This window comes from Phoenix dactylifera, chromosome 9, assembly GCF_009389715.1.
Source record: "Phoenix dactylifera cultivar Barhee BC4 chromosome 9, palm_55x_up_171113_PBpolish2nd_filt_p, whole genome shotgun sequence".
Classification (NCBI taxonomy): Eukaryota; Viridiplantae; Streptophyta; class Magnoliopsida; order Arecales; family Arecaceae; genus Phoenix; species Phoenix dactylifera.
This window is the reverse complement of record NC_052400.1, coordinates 20,590,711-20,607,870: the sequence shown is the minus strand read 5'-3', so window position 1 is coordinate 20,607,870 and position 17,160 is coordinate 20,590,711. Positions and strand designations below refer to the sequence as shown.

Genomic DNA, 17,160 nt, shown 5'->3' with positions numbered 1-17,160 from the left:
GATCGTTAACTGTGGATAACTGTGGGTTATATACTAATTAAGGGCACTTTGAGATCCATATAGACCAATAAAGGAAAAGATTCGAGTGCTCCGAGATATGTGCAATAGGTGATCCTTAACTATATGCCATATACTAAGAATGCTTAGCGGTACGTGCAAGGAAATGAATGAATGAGCTTAGAGTGCTTTGAGACCTATGTGGTAGGTGATCCTTAACTATTGGCTATATACTAAGGATACATTGAGATCTGTATAATGGATAAATGAAAGGATTTGAAGTTCTTTAAGATTTCTGCGATGGGTGATCCTTGACTATGGACAGTATGGTAACAATACTTTGAAATCTATGCAGATGAATAAATGAAGGTGTTCGGAGTGTTTTGAAATATGCACAGTGGATGATCCTTAACTACATGCCATATACTACGAGTGTTTTGAGAGGTGTGTAGGCAGATGAATAAAAAAGTTCAAAGTATTTTGAGATTTGCATAGTGAGTGATCTTTAACTGTGGGCAATATACTAACAATACTCTAAGATTTGTGCAGACTGATAAATGAAAGTGTTTGGAGTGCTTTGAGATCTACGTACTGGGTAATTCTTAACTATAGATCATATACCGAGGATTTTTTGAAATCTATGCTAGAACTTCAACCCACAAACAATTGATACAAAGGCCATTTTGGTCACAATATAATTTTCTGCTATCATATGATGGTCACGCGACGCCACTTTGTTAAAAAAGATAAATGGAAGAATTGGTTTGGAATGGTTTGGAAACTTGAAGTATTAGTTTGAAATTTTTTAAAGTTGAGGGGGCATCTTTGAGAGTCATCCAAAGTTCAGAGGGTATCACTATAATTTTTCTAAGAGAGAGGGAGATTAGTAAATAGCACGCTGGGCATTTATATTGCCGCCGATCAACAAGCACAAAGCCACATTGTTTCCAAGTAAATAACTTCAATCTTCTCTTCCCATTCTCACATCCTGGCTTTGTATTGTATGCATGTTCTTTTAAATTGCAGCTATTCTTATTGCTATCACACAATCTCCCCCTAGAAGTTGCTTGATTTGCTACTTTTTTTTATTTTACAATCTCCAACATGTTAATAACTTGATGTCTCTAATGGCTTGTCAAATAAACCCCAAGTTAGAGTATTTTAACATTTTCGCCTTAACTTTTATATTAAAACTTTTACTCATGCAAAAAATAAGCAACTTTTTTCTGGCATATGTCACCTGAGTGAGCTAGAGCTCATGTTTCTTTGACCGCGATCTCAATTTAGAAAGCTCGAGTTAGTAAAGATTTGATTTTGGTGTGGCTCCATTGGTGTGCTCTTGCTCCGATTGTAACATTATGTATGGCATGATGAAAGATACATATGCAGCTAAAGAAATCTAAGGAGCTCCGAAGTTATCAAGAAGAAATTATGAAAAATAATATTGTACTTCTCGCTAATAAAAACAAGAAAAAAAGAATAGGGAATTCTTATGAAAGAGTCATCTATCCCTAATTTTGGATCACGAACCCAGATTTTTTTGTTCAGGAAATATCATATTCCAATACCAAGAATATACTTCCACGTATCCTCATTAATATGCACTCTTGCAAACCAGCTACACAGCAGTGCCATAAAACTTACTAACAAAACGTCAATGAACTATTAAAGATCTTTGAATCATTACTATTTTTTTATTGTTTCTCCTTCCATAAATTTATGTCAAAATAAAGTAACTTTAACCTACATAATTGTTTAGATGTTTTTTTTATTTACCATATATATATGCATATGGATGTATTTATATGTGCATGTGTGTGTGCGTATATAAATATAAATAAATATATATCAAGAGTGGTGAATTAGGATATGATTAATCAAATCTTGAAGTTGGATCCAGTGAAGTAGGAACAAAAGATGGATATCAATGAATTGACTGATAGGATATGATCTATTATTTATAAATTACCTACTTATAAAAATATCACATGGTTTGGAGACCTCTAACCTAGACATCAAATAATAAAAAATGAAGGGGTTCAATCAAGTGAAATTGTAAAATGAATATTGACAATTTAAGCCATTAAATATGATTTACTATCTCTAAACTACTTAAATATAAAAAATCATGCGGTTTGGATGTTCCAACCCATGCATCAAGTGGTTGAAATAGAAATACATATTTTGACCACTTGATGTATAGATTGGGAGTCTCTAAATCATTTAATTTTTGATTTGCACACAATCTAAGAGATAGTCGATTACAACCAAGGCTCAAGTCATCAGTATCATAATACATTTTTTAGATTTTACTTGATCAAATGACTCGAAATCTAGTCGTTCATATCCTTATTTTCCTCTACGTATCTTGAAAGGAAAATTACTCACAAACTATTGTTTATTACAAGCGGCTTTAAAGCCAAGGTTCACATACAGACACATCCTCACAAAATAAAAAGCTCATTGCAAGGTCAATTAAACTCAAATGAAACTTTAGACAAGGGGCATCCCTCGAACATTCCTCTCTAAAAAGGAACTTTTATGCTGCCTTGTTAATCTTTTCCTTATATCATCGCTCACCCATCTCACGGCCATCATTTAGTTTCCTAACGACCACCTTTGCCATGTTGCTGCCATCATTTTCATCCTCTTCGTCACCTCTTCTTCACTTCCATGGAGTTTTAGCTCTTTTACTTCTTGTCATGAATGCCAGAGAGAAAAGAACCTAATCTTCTATATCTATGCTGTAATTGTCCTAGAAAATGTGAAGAGGAGGGATAAAGGAAAGATGCCCATTTCCCTTTCAGCCATGTACCGGTTTCCGAGGTTATTGGTGGTACTGGAGGAGAGGAATGTTGACGCAAAAAAGAGACGGAGGAAAATATACTCGACTTCATATGAGAAAAATGATGGTGTGTCGGCTGTGGGAGCAGAGATGAGGGCAGTATGGAAAGGCATTAATCATAGCCTCAAACTTTGATTGAACATCCTTTATTTTCTTTCTCAAAGTAATGTGGGTAAAGCACTTCAACTCCGGTTGGATGAGGGCATGTATTGCAAACTTGATGTGGAAGTGGTGCTCATCCAAAATGGACAATACAATCTCCACATGTTTTTTGGATTGCTCCATGGGTCGGAAAGGGACCAAAATATCATCAAAGAAAACAAAATTTGTCAAGGCTGAGATACCTCATTTGTTGCAGCTTGAATGATGGACAATCTTTGCAAGGTATGCAAAGGGGGCTCTGCTTCCTCTTCTAATATGCGAGACGGGTGTTAGAGGCCGAGCACATTTGATTAGTGGGATTCAGCCATTGTAATTGATTGGATTCGGCGGATGGAGCCGATAAGAGGTGACAACTCTCTGTTGCATGACATCTGAAGGATAGGAGGTGGCTGCAGGCCTTTTCAGGCTATACATATATATCATGAGGGAAGCATGATCATGAATTGGGTTCTTTTTTTTAGCCGCACAGCATTCTAGCGAGGTCTTTTGGGACAGATCAGGCGTAACAGAATTTTTGGCCCATGCGGAGGCGTTATCAGCGCGACGCTCTAACTAGCTCTGCTAATGGGCCGCGTCTACGAATCTATGTTCGAAAACTTGAACTCTTTTGAGTTTCTTTCTCCCCCGTCAAATCAAAAAGAAGGGGGGAAGTCCTCCGTCACGCAGCTCTGATCTACGTAACCCTAGCTGTCCTCCTCGTCCTCCTCTCCCTCGCCCCCAGCTGCCCTCACCGCCCCCACCATCGCTTCAAGCTCCGCTCCTCCTTCTCGTTTTCCGCTCCGCTCGGCGCCTACGGCCGCGGGATCCCCTTCCATCCCATCAGCGCCGACATCGAGCGCCGCCAGGAGGACCGCGAGTGGGAGCGGGCCCACTTCTTCCCCCACCGCGGTGGTGGCGATTCCGCCCCGGCCATGGAGGCCCAGCCCGTGTGGGAGGACTTCGTCGATGCTGAGGACAACATTGACGACGAGGACCGTTTCAATGTCAGCCATCTCATCATCGATCTTTTGCCCAAGATCGACATTGGGCCTGCCGACAGCTTCGGGAGCTCCGACGAGCTCACTGAGTGGAACCTCAGGCAGGCGGAGAGGGAGGTGATGCACCGGACGGAACGGGACATGGAGCTCCACGACAAGAACCGCTACGGCTTCATCTCCTTCCACGAATGAAAGCCCCCAAGCTGGGCCCACCGGTTCGATGGTCAGTATAATCCGATCCCTAGATTCGTTTATCTGGAATTGAAAAATGTATGCATTCCAAGAGATTTATTTTTGTATGATGAAGTTGACAAACTATCCTATTAAATTTCTTGGCAGAAATTTGGTATCATCAAAATTGGAACATCTTGGAAGGGGTTTCTGTTGGATGGATGTCCTTACATTGGTGAACAACCACAATATCAACTTTATCAAACTTCATGCTCTCAAGTTAATTCATCAATTATGTTGGTATTCCTCTTTTCATTTTTAAAATTTACCAAAATTCTGTGCTGATCAAGGTTTTTATCGAACGTCGTCAACTGCCGTAGACGAATATGATGGGATGAAGATGGTTGGCCGGAGGGATGCACACTGGAGAGATGACACTCGTAAGTTGGACAAGCAGAGAGAGGTAGTGGATTGAGGGAAGAACGCACCGCTGCGAATGAAGACAATAATACTGAGACAATGTGAGGAGGATGAGGCTGTCGACGGACAACGAAGAGACGACGAGTTGCAGGCTAGGAAAGATGAACGGAGGTGGCGGAGTGAGACAGATGTGTGGTGTAGTGCAGGGGAAGGTGGAGTTTGATAAACTGGAAGCAGGAAAGTCGGAAAGAGGGTTAGAGATTGAAAAATTATGAAGGGCATAATTGTCCTCCAAGATCGCGCTTTAACTTATAACCTCTATGGACTAGTTTTATACAGTGAGGGAAAACATCTTGAGACTTTCTAGTTTTTCTTTAAGAAAAAAGTTGTAAATAATAAAACTAAGTGCTTCTTAGATTTTCAAAATTCTAGTTACATGAAGTAAATCAAATATAAATCTTTCCATTTAATTTGTCATTAGGATTTATGTAGCCTTTAGCTCTTGTATTTGTGAATCATATGCAGTTATTCACTTTATTGGTTAGACCAGTCTTAGTGTTTTATAAAATTTTGTTGAGAAGAAGCGAAGAGAACTTATTATGGCAATGTGCTATTAAAAAATCAACACTTTAACATGCTAAAAGATCCTGAATACTATTCTAAATTTGAATTACTAATTTGTCGTAATGACTATGGTTTCATAGCACATTAATATATTTGAATCATACAGGCATAAGTCTACTTGGTTCTATGATGAGTGATACTAAAATGGCAAATAAATCCTACTTAGAAAAGGAAAACATACAGATAACATAGAACTTGTCCATAGGGGTTATTAGTTAAAGCACGGTCCCTGGAGGATAATTATGTCCTCCATAATTTTTTAATCCCTAACCCTCTTTTCAACTTCTTCGTTTCTAGTTCGTCAAACTTTACGTTCCCCTGCACTACACCATGTATTCGTCTCACACCGCCACCTCCATCCATCTTTCTAGCCTGCAACTCGTTGTCTCTCTGGTGTCCGTCGACAGCGAGGTCCTCATCCTCCTCACATCGTCCTAGCTAACTGCTGCCACTGTCTTCATCTATAGCGGTGCGTTCTCCCCTCAATCCACTACCTCTCTCTGCCTGTCCGATATGCGAGTGCCGTCTTTTTAGCATGTGTCCTGGGCCAACCACCTTCGTCTCATTGTATTCGTCCGTAGCAGTTGTTGACGCTTGATAAAAAGAAGGTAAAAGCCTTGATCAACACTGAATTTTTGTGGATTTTGAAAACGAAAAGAGGTATACAAACATAATTGATTAATTAACTTGAGAGCATGAAGTTTGATATGGTATGCTTAATTTCGGTTTCATGATATTATGGTTGTGATGATTGTATCTCCATAACCTCACCTCAGCCCTTAGTCATCATTATCCTTTTAATGATCTCACATGGTAAAGATTGTAGTTGCCTGTTGGAATAAGTCCGATACGGTCAAGAAAATTTCCTTTTGGTACCTTTAGAGGGATTTCAGAGAGACATGTTGAGTGCAAAATAATGATGAAGTAAATGACAAAAACTTTATGTCTTCTTTAACTTTCTAGGGATAAATTGAGTGGCTTCTCGTCAAAGTTCTTAAACACCTCTATTAATCTTTAACGCATCATATCTCTCTCTTCTGGGAAGTAATGCCAAGTTTTTCTTCCGTTGCTTGCTTTTTAAGGATTGAACCAAATTCACTCCATGTAGGATGAGATTCCTTAATGCTGGACCAACTAGGTGCAGCTTATTCATATACTGCCACCATTTATTTGTAATTTTTAGCATGAGAATCACACAGTGATGCAATGACCTGCGCTCTAATCCCATCTAGTGCAGGTTTGGTGGGGAATTGGATTGCAAAGATGATGAAAACACAAGGCATTGTAAGAAAGGAATAAGATACTATGTATAAGAAGAGTTGTAAAAAGAATTTATTTCATTAAATCCAGCATACAGGATTTTTTTAAAAAAAAAAACCCAGAAAATTCATTATTAGTGCTACATATAGATGTCACGTTTGCATTGTTATAAAACTGCAGACCTAAAACCATGATTTTATCCTCAAAGATTTGTAGTATAAATATGAGTCCTTATATATAATTCAACTGAAATTACGTTCCAATTATTCAAGCTTGCTAATGTTAAGAACTTTACTACAATAACAAGTTAACCACCTTTGAACTTAGGATATCCTAGTCAGACTAAGGCATGAAACTTTAGTCACTTGACTACTTAGTCAACAGACTTTGTTCTATGTCTTTGAATCCAGAGAGATACTATCTGCTAAAAGTTGTTAACATCTTCAGAGCTATAATTTTGCTTCAACATAGGCCTGAAACAAATTTCTGGATGAATTTGTGGAGGCAACTGGCTCATTTATTAGTTGTCCACTTTTCTACGAGTAGGCAAAGCAAAGAGGTCAGTTTCTCCATCATTCACTATTTCTATCCACAATGATCGTTGCTTCCATACATCTACTCTGTCAACGACAGACTAATGCTTCCACAAGCTTTTAGCATATATTAGGCAAAGCCTTTGTCTGTGGTCCAGGACAAGTTTATCAAGAAATAGGAAGTGTTACAAGCTAGGCCTATTGGGTCCCTATATATTGTTTTATTGCATATAAGTTCTTTGTAACTGTTCTTATGTGCTGGTTATTTTACAAGTGCTGTATATGCAACTATGGCGTATTAGAAGGTGTAGCCTTGGGCCATTGGTCTTGTTAGTGGATTTATCATGCACAAAAAATTTCCTGATAATTGCTTAAGTTACAACTTCATAGTTTTATAACTTGAGATATAAGTAGTTTAGCACTCTTACAGCATGAGCATCATTTATGATAGGATTGCTAACTGGATTTAAGTTTTTTTTCAAGGGAAAGAGATAAAGACAGAGATGGAAAGCTTAATTTTCCAGAATATTTTAATGGGTTATTTTATTTACTTCGAAATTATGATGAAGTATACAATCCTACAGATCAGTCCGATACTTCAGTGGAGGCACCAGCTAAGAAATTATTCTCACAGGTTGACGAAGAGAATGATGGGTATGGGTCAACAGATCTGTATTTGCTATCTTAAATAGGGTATCAAACTTATTTGGTACATTCAAGCTTGATTTCTTTTTCAGATTGTTGTTGGAAGATGAACTACTACCTGTAATTGGTAATCTTCACCCTATTGGAACGTTACTATGCAAAGCAACAAGCTGATTATGTTCTGACACATGTAGTGGTTGACCAAGTATATATATATATATATTTAATTGTTATATTTTACTCCATGCTTACAGATAGCAAGTACCAGTGATTGTCTTTGATAGCATGTATGTTAACTCCAAGGCACAAACAAGGATCTTTTTTTTTTAATTAGCAAAAAAAAAAAGGAAAAAGGTCAAAATTGTTCTGATTTCCATGGCAATGTTATTTCTAGTGCTAGAGATCAACTACCACTATTGTAGAGAAACAATTGCCAAGATGTGAAAATTTCTTCATAGTTCATTTAATTCTATGACATGTTTGCCTAAGTCCAAGGCCTATGATGCTAATAGTGACAATGCAACATCAATTGTTCTGATTCTTCTGTCATCATATGCTGTTATAAATGGCAGTCTATAAGAACTTGTACATAATATAGCTAATTTTTCTTCTTTGTCCATCTAAATTGCCCCAGCTTTGGATCTGAAGAGCTAGAAGACTATTATACTTTTCAAAATTTGTTTTCCTTATCTTCCTCAACTTTTGTCATGATGTATGATTCTAGTTTTGTCTGTTTTGTTAAAATTCGTCAAGTCTACCTGATTGACAGTGTGATTTTAGAGGATTGCAAGGCCAGACACTCAGTGGCTAAATTTCAAAAGTACAATTATTGGTCTAGGCGTGAGCTTAGTCGTACACCTCTATGTCAAGGTATTATGTAGCCATTAGAAGTATGACATTATGTTTGGTTCGCACAAGGAGGGTTGGAATGGAAGTATGACACTTTTGGCCCCAGTCTAATGTTTGCTTTGTGCAACAAGTGATGAATCATGATTCCTTCAAATAAAGAAATTGGAATTTAATTCCACTGTTAAATGTGAGGAATGATCATTCCCATAGGAACAAAAATGAATGAAATTTGCGAACTAGTTATTGATACTTATCTTAAAAAATTGGAAAATATATATTCGGTACGAATCAGTAAGTGGGATTTATGAGTAAAATGCAAATGAATTGAATCTTTATCTTATTAGGTGAACTATTACAATGTAAAATAGTGGCTATTATCAAGATTTACATTACTGAATCGAACCGCCTGGTTTGGTCGGTACTGTACCATACTTGCCATGAACTAAGATGGCGTGTGGTCTTGGTATAGGTTTGTGCCCGAACCGGTGCGAACCGGTTCTTACTCGGCAAAACTGCCTAGAACTACTCGATTTGTAGTGGCTCAGCCTAGTAAGGATACCGAACCCAATTTGGCATCTCAATTATTGAGGGAGAAAGGGCTGGACGCCCTCTTCTCCTTTTGCTTCAAGGTAGAGGGGAGATAGGAGAAAGGAGAGGAGAAAAAGGAGAGACTGGAAGGATGGGATCTTTTCTCACAAAACCCTATTTTCCACTCAAAACTAAATAAAGGAACCTTAAAAACTTTGAAAACCCCAAAAAATTTGGTGTACTAGTATGATACGATACTGGTACCATATTTTTACTAGTCTCCTACTGGTATGCAATCCAGCACCAAGATTGCAAACATGGCTATTGTAACATTACAATTGCTGATACTTACATGATCCATGAGTTTTTTGGCGAACAACAGGATCTGTGAGTTTATTATATGTACACATATTAAGTTATTTTTGCTCGTTAATGAAGGGTCGCATTATGCTTCCTCTTCCTAAAAGTATTTTTTTGCAAATGAAAATCTAAAGGACTTCCAAGTTTGACAGTTCAACTTGGAGTGAAGATGGGGTATGTTTGTTAATCTTGCACATGACATACAATTTCATATTTCACATCTCCACTTGGGTATTTGCTGTTTGGAATTCATTTCTTTAAAAGAAAACAAAATTGTGTGAAATAATATCTTGTTTTGCTTAAAAAATCCACAATTTAATGTTGCCTCGATCATTCTATGGCATTCCTGGACTAGGTTCAACACAATCATCTAATTTATTTTCTGAAAACATAATCAATGTAGCACATCCTGCAAAAGATTTCCAAACGGAAATCCTAGTGTTTTCCTGTGTCTTGTTGACATCCTCATCATTGCTAGTTATAGGACAAGCATCACTACTGTCCCAACCATGTCACTTCAAATATTTGTTATAAGTATTTTTTTTCCTGGAGATTTGAAGTCTTTTGTAACCATTTGGACTCATTCTATGTTGATGCATAAGTACTCCTAAGGTGGTCCGGAAAAGATTCTTCTAGAGATGATAAACTTCCAGTACTGCAACCTGTCTCTTGTAGAGGGTCGTATTCTTCTCTAACCTCTTTTTTACCTTACATATTTCTGATATTTTGAACCCAAGTTTCACTTGCCCAGTCCTAAACATTTGTATAATTTTGGCTAGATTCTTTATGATCCCTAACAACCTCTTCTTCAATTGGAACATTTTTTGATACATCAAGAAACAGTAATGTTGGGTTTCTTGCAAGTCAGTTTCTGCAAGTTATGTCACTGCTGTGTGTATAGAGTTATCCCATCATGCGCTGTCTACTCTTGTACTGTATTTTCTTGTCTTCTCCCACTTCTTTAGTGTTCTTCAACAAAGTTTATCTGTAAGAGCTAGTGCTTAAGGCAATTATAACTTGTAAGGAACAATCACTCAGCTTTATCATCTTCATATATGCGATCGAGTTTCTGTCTTCTTTTTACTTTGTTTCATAGTAATGCTGTAAATATCTTTACGATCTGATATTTATATGAGAGCCAAACAAAAGGAATTGGATCATTTCTATCATTAACCAAAAGAGCAGGCTATGTATCAGTTGGATTTGATCCCATGAACAAGTTGTAGATCTCCTGATCAAGTGCTCCTCTTCACACAATCAGCTTCTCATACCGAATTGTTTGGTAAATAATTAGGTCTATTCAGGCAGAATATAGTGAAAGGAAATAGAACAAGTTGTCTTGGTCCTTGCTCAGCTTCCTTCAAGATTTGATTTGCAAGCACTGCATGTTTTCCCTCTTTCAAAATTCGGCAGCTGTGGATCTCTCATTCTTCCTACTGCTTCTCGCTGTTCTTTCTTTCAGGGGATTCTTGAAATCAATGCAGCACTTGAATTTGCCATAATCTGACATTTCTAGATTGTACTAGTATAGGTCAGCATCATTCTTCTGTTACAACTAGCATGCCTTATGGTTGCTGTTAGCATTTGAGAAGATCAACTGTAGGGCAATTGTTTTTTTTTTTTAATGGATTGCTGGATCAGGAACCGAGTTTTATTTTCCTAGAATTAATTATGTTTTTCACTTCCTCAGTTATGAAATATTAGACATGTGATTTGAATGGAGATGGGCAAGTATTTTTTTCACTCTCATCTATTGGTTTTCCACGTTAATAAGGTTTTTGTTGCTGAGGTAGGAATACCATCTCATTTGTAGACTAGCAAGAATTTGTAAGGCAAGCTCAGTATTGTGATTTTTGTAATTCATAATTGCACTATTATGTGGAGCAGTACATCTAGTATATGCAAGCTCCTTTAAATAATCCAGAATTACCTTTCTTTAAGCTTCGCATTTTATTCCAAATGTCTTTCATAGATTAAGTAATGCTCCTAAGCTCTTTTTTAGTGATTCAGTAATAATTGGCAACTCCGCAGGCAGATAGAAATATAGATGGACGCTTAAGTTTGAGAGAAATGATTGATAGCCCCTATGTATTGTACAGCGTTTTTTAGTGAGGAAGATGAGGATGGATTTCACGGCGAATTACGGTATTCTCTTCAGGTATGTGGTGGACATAATGGTCTTCGTACAATGTGCTTTGCATTTGATTTACTCTGTTTGTTAATCTATCTATTTTTTACTGGTTGGATGACTCTGGAAAAAATTTAATGATTCATCTTCTTTTGCATGAATTTGTATCATACGAGTAGTCAAGAAGTGGTTTTTTTTTTTCCCTTTGCATCAGAATTAAGCTTTATACTATTCCATTTCTATGTGAGTCCCTTGTATATCTTCTGTTATTTAGGATAAGAAACCCATATAATTCTTAACCATCTGATAATTTATATTCATGAGGAACATCTTTCTTTATAACAGGTCTGGATCTAAGCTAACCCTTGAGCTTAGCAGCACCGGACTGTGATACCTGGGTTTTCCATGATTTGCTGCAAGCGCGATTCTTTTCAGTTTCAATTTATTTTGTGCTGGAAGATCGACCTGTTCCACATCTAAGTGCATAATGTACAATACAATAGCCAAGGATATGTATTACACTGTAATCTTCTTTCTCAAATCTATTTGCCAGATTTGATTGCTTCTTCTTTTCCATGATTTTGGACTTGCAGATATGCTTCTTGATGCTAGTATCTGATGTACAGAAATTTTCTCGTGCAACTCTAGACTAAGTTCTTTGCTGAACAGAACTTGATTCAAGTTGAAGTATCTCTCATCTTCGGATGTAGCATATGGTGAGTATTTATTTCTCCACAGCATTTCTTAGATCACTTCTAAATCAGACTTGCGGCATGGTTTTTTTTTTTTTATAACCCAGTTCCCTAATAAATGATTCATTTCTTGAGTCATCTCAATGGAGTCGAATCTCTTTTGTCACCCCTGACTGTCTTTAACTTATGCTGCCAGTCTCTTTCAGATATAGGTTTGGAATACTGATCTATGCAAATTTTGGAGTATTTATTGCTTTTGTTGGTGAATAGGTTGTCGTGTCTGGGTATTTTCTGGCCGTCGAAGAGCGACAAGAAGTACAAGCACTGGAGAACAAGAAGGTGCCAACAAATGAAGCAAAATTAACACCTGCAAACACTGGTCTTTCTGGGTCACAGCAGGAACCAGGACAAAAGGTCAGAGCAGCTTCAGCACAAACTAGTCGGCCCGATGACTGCATGTAAGTTCTTAGGATTCGACACATACAAACTGACATATTGTTTAATTTATTTGGATTCTCTTGGCGGTTCCAGTTTGACCATTAATGCTCTAACCCAAAATCATGCTTTTAAATAACGGTGCCATTGTAACGGCTATTGAGATCATTAATGTGAAAAAAACATAACAGCTGAGACTTTTATAGTAGCAACTATTTTCACTTGCAGTTTCTTTTAAATAAAATAATAGTTTTTTTAGATTTCAAAATTTTCTCTCAAAATTTCCTTAAAAATAATTCAGGGTCCCTTATTTTATTTATAAAAAAGAAAGAAAAAATAATAACGTTATTTTTTGTTATTATCTATTTTTATGTTATAGTATCTTTATGAAACCCGTCATTTTAGTGATTATTTAATATTAAATTTTTGTAAAGTTGTCTCTTGAGATTAAAAAAATGACTGTATAGCAATTTTGATGGGACTGTTATAGCGGGTAACTTGTCATTTATTGTAGTGACCGAAACCTCCCGTGAGTGGGGAAGTCGTAGGGCTGGCATATTTGTTATCATGGGAGAGCTTTTCCTTTTTTTTTTTTGGGGTACATAAAGAGCTTTTCCCTTTGATTCCCAATGCTTTTAAACTGATCATCTGTAGATGTACCCAAAAAAAAAAAAAAATCTGATCATCTGTAGTCCTTTCCTTGTTTCCTTTTACTATTTTTTTTAAGGAAAAGGTTTGAAATTTATGTTCTTTTTTTTTTCCCTTCTTTTTGCTTTTTTACATAAAGGAGCATATGGGATATGGGACAGCGACATTTGGCCAGGAGTTTTGCCTATTAAACAAAAAAATAGAATTACCCTCTCAGTCCTTTTTTTTCTTTTAAGAAAATGTATATCCTATATTGAAGCACGATCTTGCTCACGAGTTGGTGTATGACCTGAGATTGTAGCCATAACATCCAGTCATAAAAATTCTATTAATTATTTTGAGCAGTTATCAATTCTTCTCATCTTTTTATTGCTTCCCCTAGCATTGGGGTTGGTTAATTATGGAACGGTTATATAATTATTCTCAATTTTCCACTTAGCCAAATGATCCACCGAATTGCTCTCAAAAAAATGGGCCAATTCAAAACTGTTCAATTATTCATGAATTATACATGAATTTCATGATTTATTCACAAGTTATTCATGATTATTTTAAGAAACTTTTATATGTTATAAATTAGTAATACCACATATTCTTATCATTTGTTATGATTTCCCTTCCTATCCTATTTTTTTAACAAATAAGTTTAAACATATTTTATAAGCTCTTTTTTTTTTGTTCTACATTTTTTTTTCTTATTATTGGCTATATAAACTCTTTTCAAACATCTAAAGAATTTGCTAAGATTTTTTTTTCTAGTTCCGAATTGTTACCTGCAGCCGAATTGCCTCGGTTGCTGAACTTGTGACTATGTTCATATGGTTCTTTCCTTAGCTATGATTTTTTTAATATTTTTAATTAAGAAATATTGCTTGCAATAATTTGACTTAAAATTTGTTTTCATTTCATGTTCGCTTTGAAAATATTCATCAATTGGCTGGACCGGAGAATTAGCCAAATTCTGTTGAGAACCTGGCCTACGTGCTTACTTCATAGTCAAGGAAGATGACAGTCACTTATGCCATTTTTGAAGCTAATGTCACTATCTATTACTATGTGCAAGCTAATAATTAAGTCTAGCACTATTATTTATAGAGTTAAAAGCTTTTCAAAGTATGAGGCAACTTGTTAGGGAAATATAGAATGATGGATGAGTAGGCTTGGATGCTTTCAATAATGCTAGCATCTATTTCTCGAAAATAATGCTAGCATTTAACTCGTGTGGTGCATATGGAAGAAAGTGGAGTTTGGTGGAACCTTCTTTCACCGAGGACGGTAGCATCGTAACCACCATTATGCTATCAGGCACCATAACTCCGGATGCTACTTGTAGGGCTAGGGCATCCCTGTGATTTCACTTGCCCTGCTTCTCATAAGGGGCATGGATCCTCTACGGTGCGCAGGCCGCACCACAGAATGCGGTGCATCTATGGATGGCCGACATCAGGAGATTGATGACCATTAAATAAAGTTGCCCATAAATGTGTATATGGCATGCATTGTTTGATGGCCATCAATTTTCAGATGGTGGCTATCCAAGGATGCCGAGGGGGCATCCTTCTTCTCATAAGGGGCATGGATCCTCTGCGGTGCGCAGGCCGCACCACAGAATGCGGTGCATCCATGGATGGCCGACATCAGGCGATTGATGACCATTAAATAAAGTTGCCCATAAATGTGTATATGGCATGCATTGTTTGATGGCCGTCAATTTTCAGATGGTGGCTATCCAAGGATGCCGAGGGGGTCCCCGTTGTCTCATAACCTCTTCATAACCTCTCCCGAAAGGTTAAAACAATTGTCATGGATCATTGCTGTTTGCCTTCCACCTTTCTAATTCGAATTTGACGTCCCATCTACCAGCTTATTTATATCGATGCTACAATAATGTATTCAAATCAACTGGGACAACATTCCACATGCTCATATCATTGAGACGCTACGCAGGGGTTCTCCATGGACCATTACATCTACTATTCCTATAGTTGATGCAGGAAAGGAGAAGCTGTTTGCCTCCAGTGAACAGTTGTGCGAATTCAAATAAGAGCAGAGCCATACTGTAGATGCCCAGAGAAGTCACTTGTAAACGGGGCGCCGGGAGAGTTGGAACTTGGGACATAGCAAGCTCAGCGCCGATACCTGACCACTCAGCTCAAGGCCACTCTGTACTGCACTCGGTCCAAGACAGTTCTACCGTGTTCTTAGGTACTATTATTGGAAGATTAGCTTGGTGAACTTGGGCTGGTCTAAGTTTCAACTTAGCTGGCTAGGGTTATTTAGCCTTAAGCCATGATTAGCGTACTGTGTACATACAAAATAAGATGTGTTCATTTAACATTTTGATCAAATGTATTTAATTAGTGTTTTTCTTTTCTTGACCAAAATGGTCAGAAAGACGACCACAGGCTTCATTGGAGATAAAACAGGTATACAATGGAAATTTGAAGAAAATCAGAACAAACACATAGAGGTCTTTGTGTTGAGTAATGCTTATTTTGAAAAAAATGCCATGCATCCTCACATAGCTTGTGTAGTACTTAATGTGCCATGTGATAATTGCACGATCTTCCATCATTCAGATTTTTTCCAAAGATGCATCATCTAAGAATCAAATCTAAAAACTCTTCTCGTTAAGCAGCAGTACGCGACCCGCTTATTACAAACCAAGACAAAAAGATAAATGAAATGACCGGTTGTTTGCATGCACCCGCGCCAATGTTGCAATATCCTATGAAGTCCACTGTGAATTAACAACATATAATTCTAGATAGACAAATCTACTGTCAAATGGTCCATAACTTTTTCTTCTTTTAAGTATAATGAATATTGGATTATGTCTACTAGCTCAATGGAGGACCAATTTAACTATGGAGCAACACGCATGACTGCTTTTTTTTATAAAAAAAATTCTCCATATTTGTCTGTGCTTTTTTATGATTGGATTGGTTTATTATGAGGCCGATAAATTTGGTCCAACTAATAGTTCCTACGGTACGGAGGGCTGATCAAAAGTTTGATGTTTTGGATTTTTTTTTTTTGTTATTTGAAGAAGAATGATGCATGCCCTAGGGCCAAATAAGAGGAACCAATCCAGCTGGCTGGGGGAGGGTCGGATTTGCGCATGGGAATGCGGGTACAAGGGAAAGGGTGGTGGGTCGGGCGGGTTGAGCTTCTTGACTGCCATCCCGTACACATGCCTCGAGGCCATCTCCGCCATGCTCCCTCGTAACCCAGAGAAAAAGTATAAGGCTGCTCACGCGATGATGGGTGAATACGGAGAAAGCAGGAGAAACGGCACCACATGTCATGTTGATGGACCCAACTCATGAACTCAATCAGCTCGCCAGGCCAGCCCCTCTTGCCAAACCCCACCTCAGCCTTTGGTCACGCCTTCCTTCCAACTTTGGCTTCCTACTGGTTAGTATGGAAGAGAGAGAAACGGGGGGGGCGTCGTTACAGTGATTGGAAACCTACCATGATGAGTCCATATCAAAAACTTAATTTTAACTTCGCATGATATTGGATGTACCTTTGATTTTTCATCCATAGCATGTCACGGGAGGAGAAAAAAAGGGAGCACAAACACACGTGAATAGGAGCATAACTGGTGTATGGTGTTTTTTGGGAGGAGGTGAAACAGGGCGAGCGCAAAACCCAGGGAATCCAAGGCCTCGTTCTCCTCCGAGACGAGGAGATGCGCATTTTTCACGCCTAAACTGAAAAATATCTAGCTCATATTATTTTGGAGAGATTTTTATATATAGAGAGAAGCAGTTTGAGATCATATGAGATCCATTCTATGGACGACCATAAGAGGTATTTCCTTTGAATTGCTAGATATTTTATTTTCAGATGCTCGTGGATGTATTTATTCTACATTGATTTA

The 17,160-nt window shown here is 37.5% G+C and overlaps 1 long non-coding RNA gene across 8 annotated transcripts; it reads left to right on the top strand.

Annotated features, from left to right (window-relative positions):
* Positions 1-2,495: 2,495 nt before the first annotated feature.
* On the top strand, positions 2,496-15,737 carry LOC103698796. Of its 8 annotated transcripts, XR_005513463.1 has the most exons (9): positions 2,593-4,204; positions 4,321-6,009; positions 7,574-7,643; positions 7,727-7,761; positions 11,403-11,529; positions 11,845-12,022; positions 12,126-12,215; positions 12,462-12,649; positions 15,260-15,737. It is a non-coding gene; the product is annotated as an uncharacterized LOC103698796 (long non-coding RNA). The 8 variants fall into 8 exon arrangements; XR_005513460.1 differs by having other exon boundaries at positions 2,499-4,204; positions 4,321-7,643; XR_005513462.1 differs by lacking the exon at positions 7,727-7,761 and having other exon boundaries at positions 2,597-4,204.
* The last annotated feature ends 1,423 nt before the right edge of the window (positions 15,738-17,160 follow it).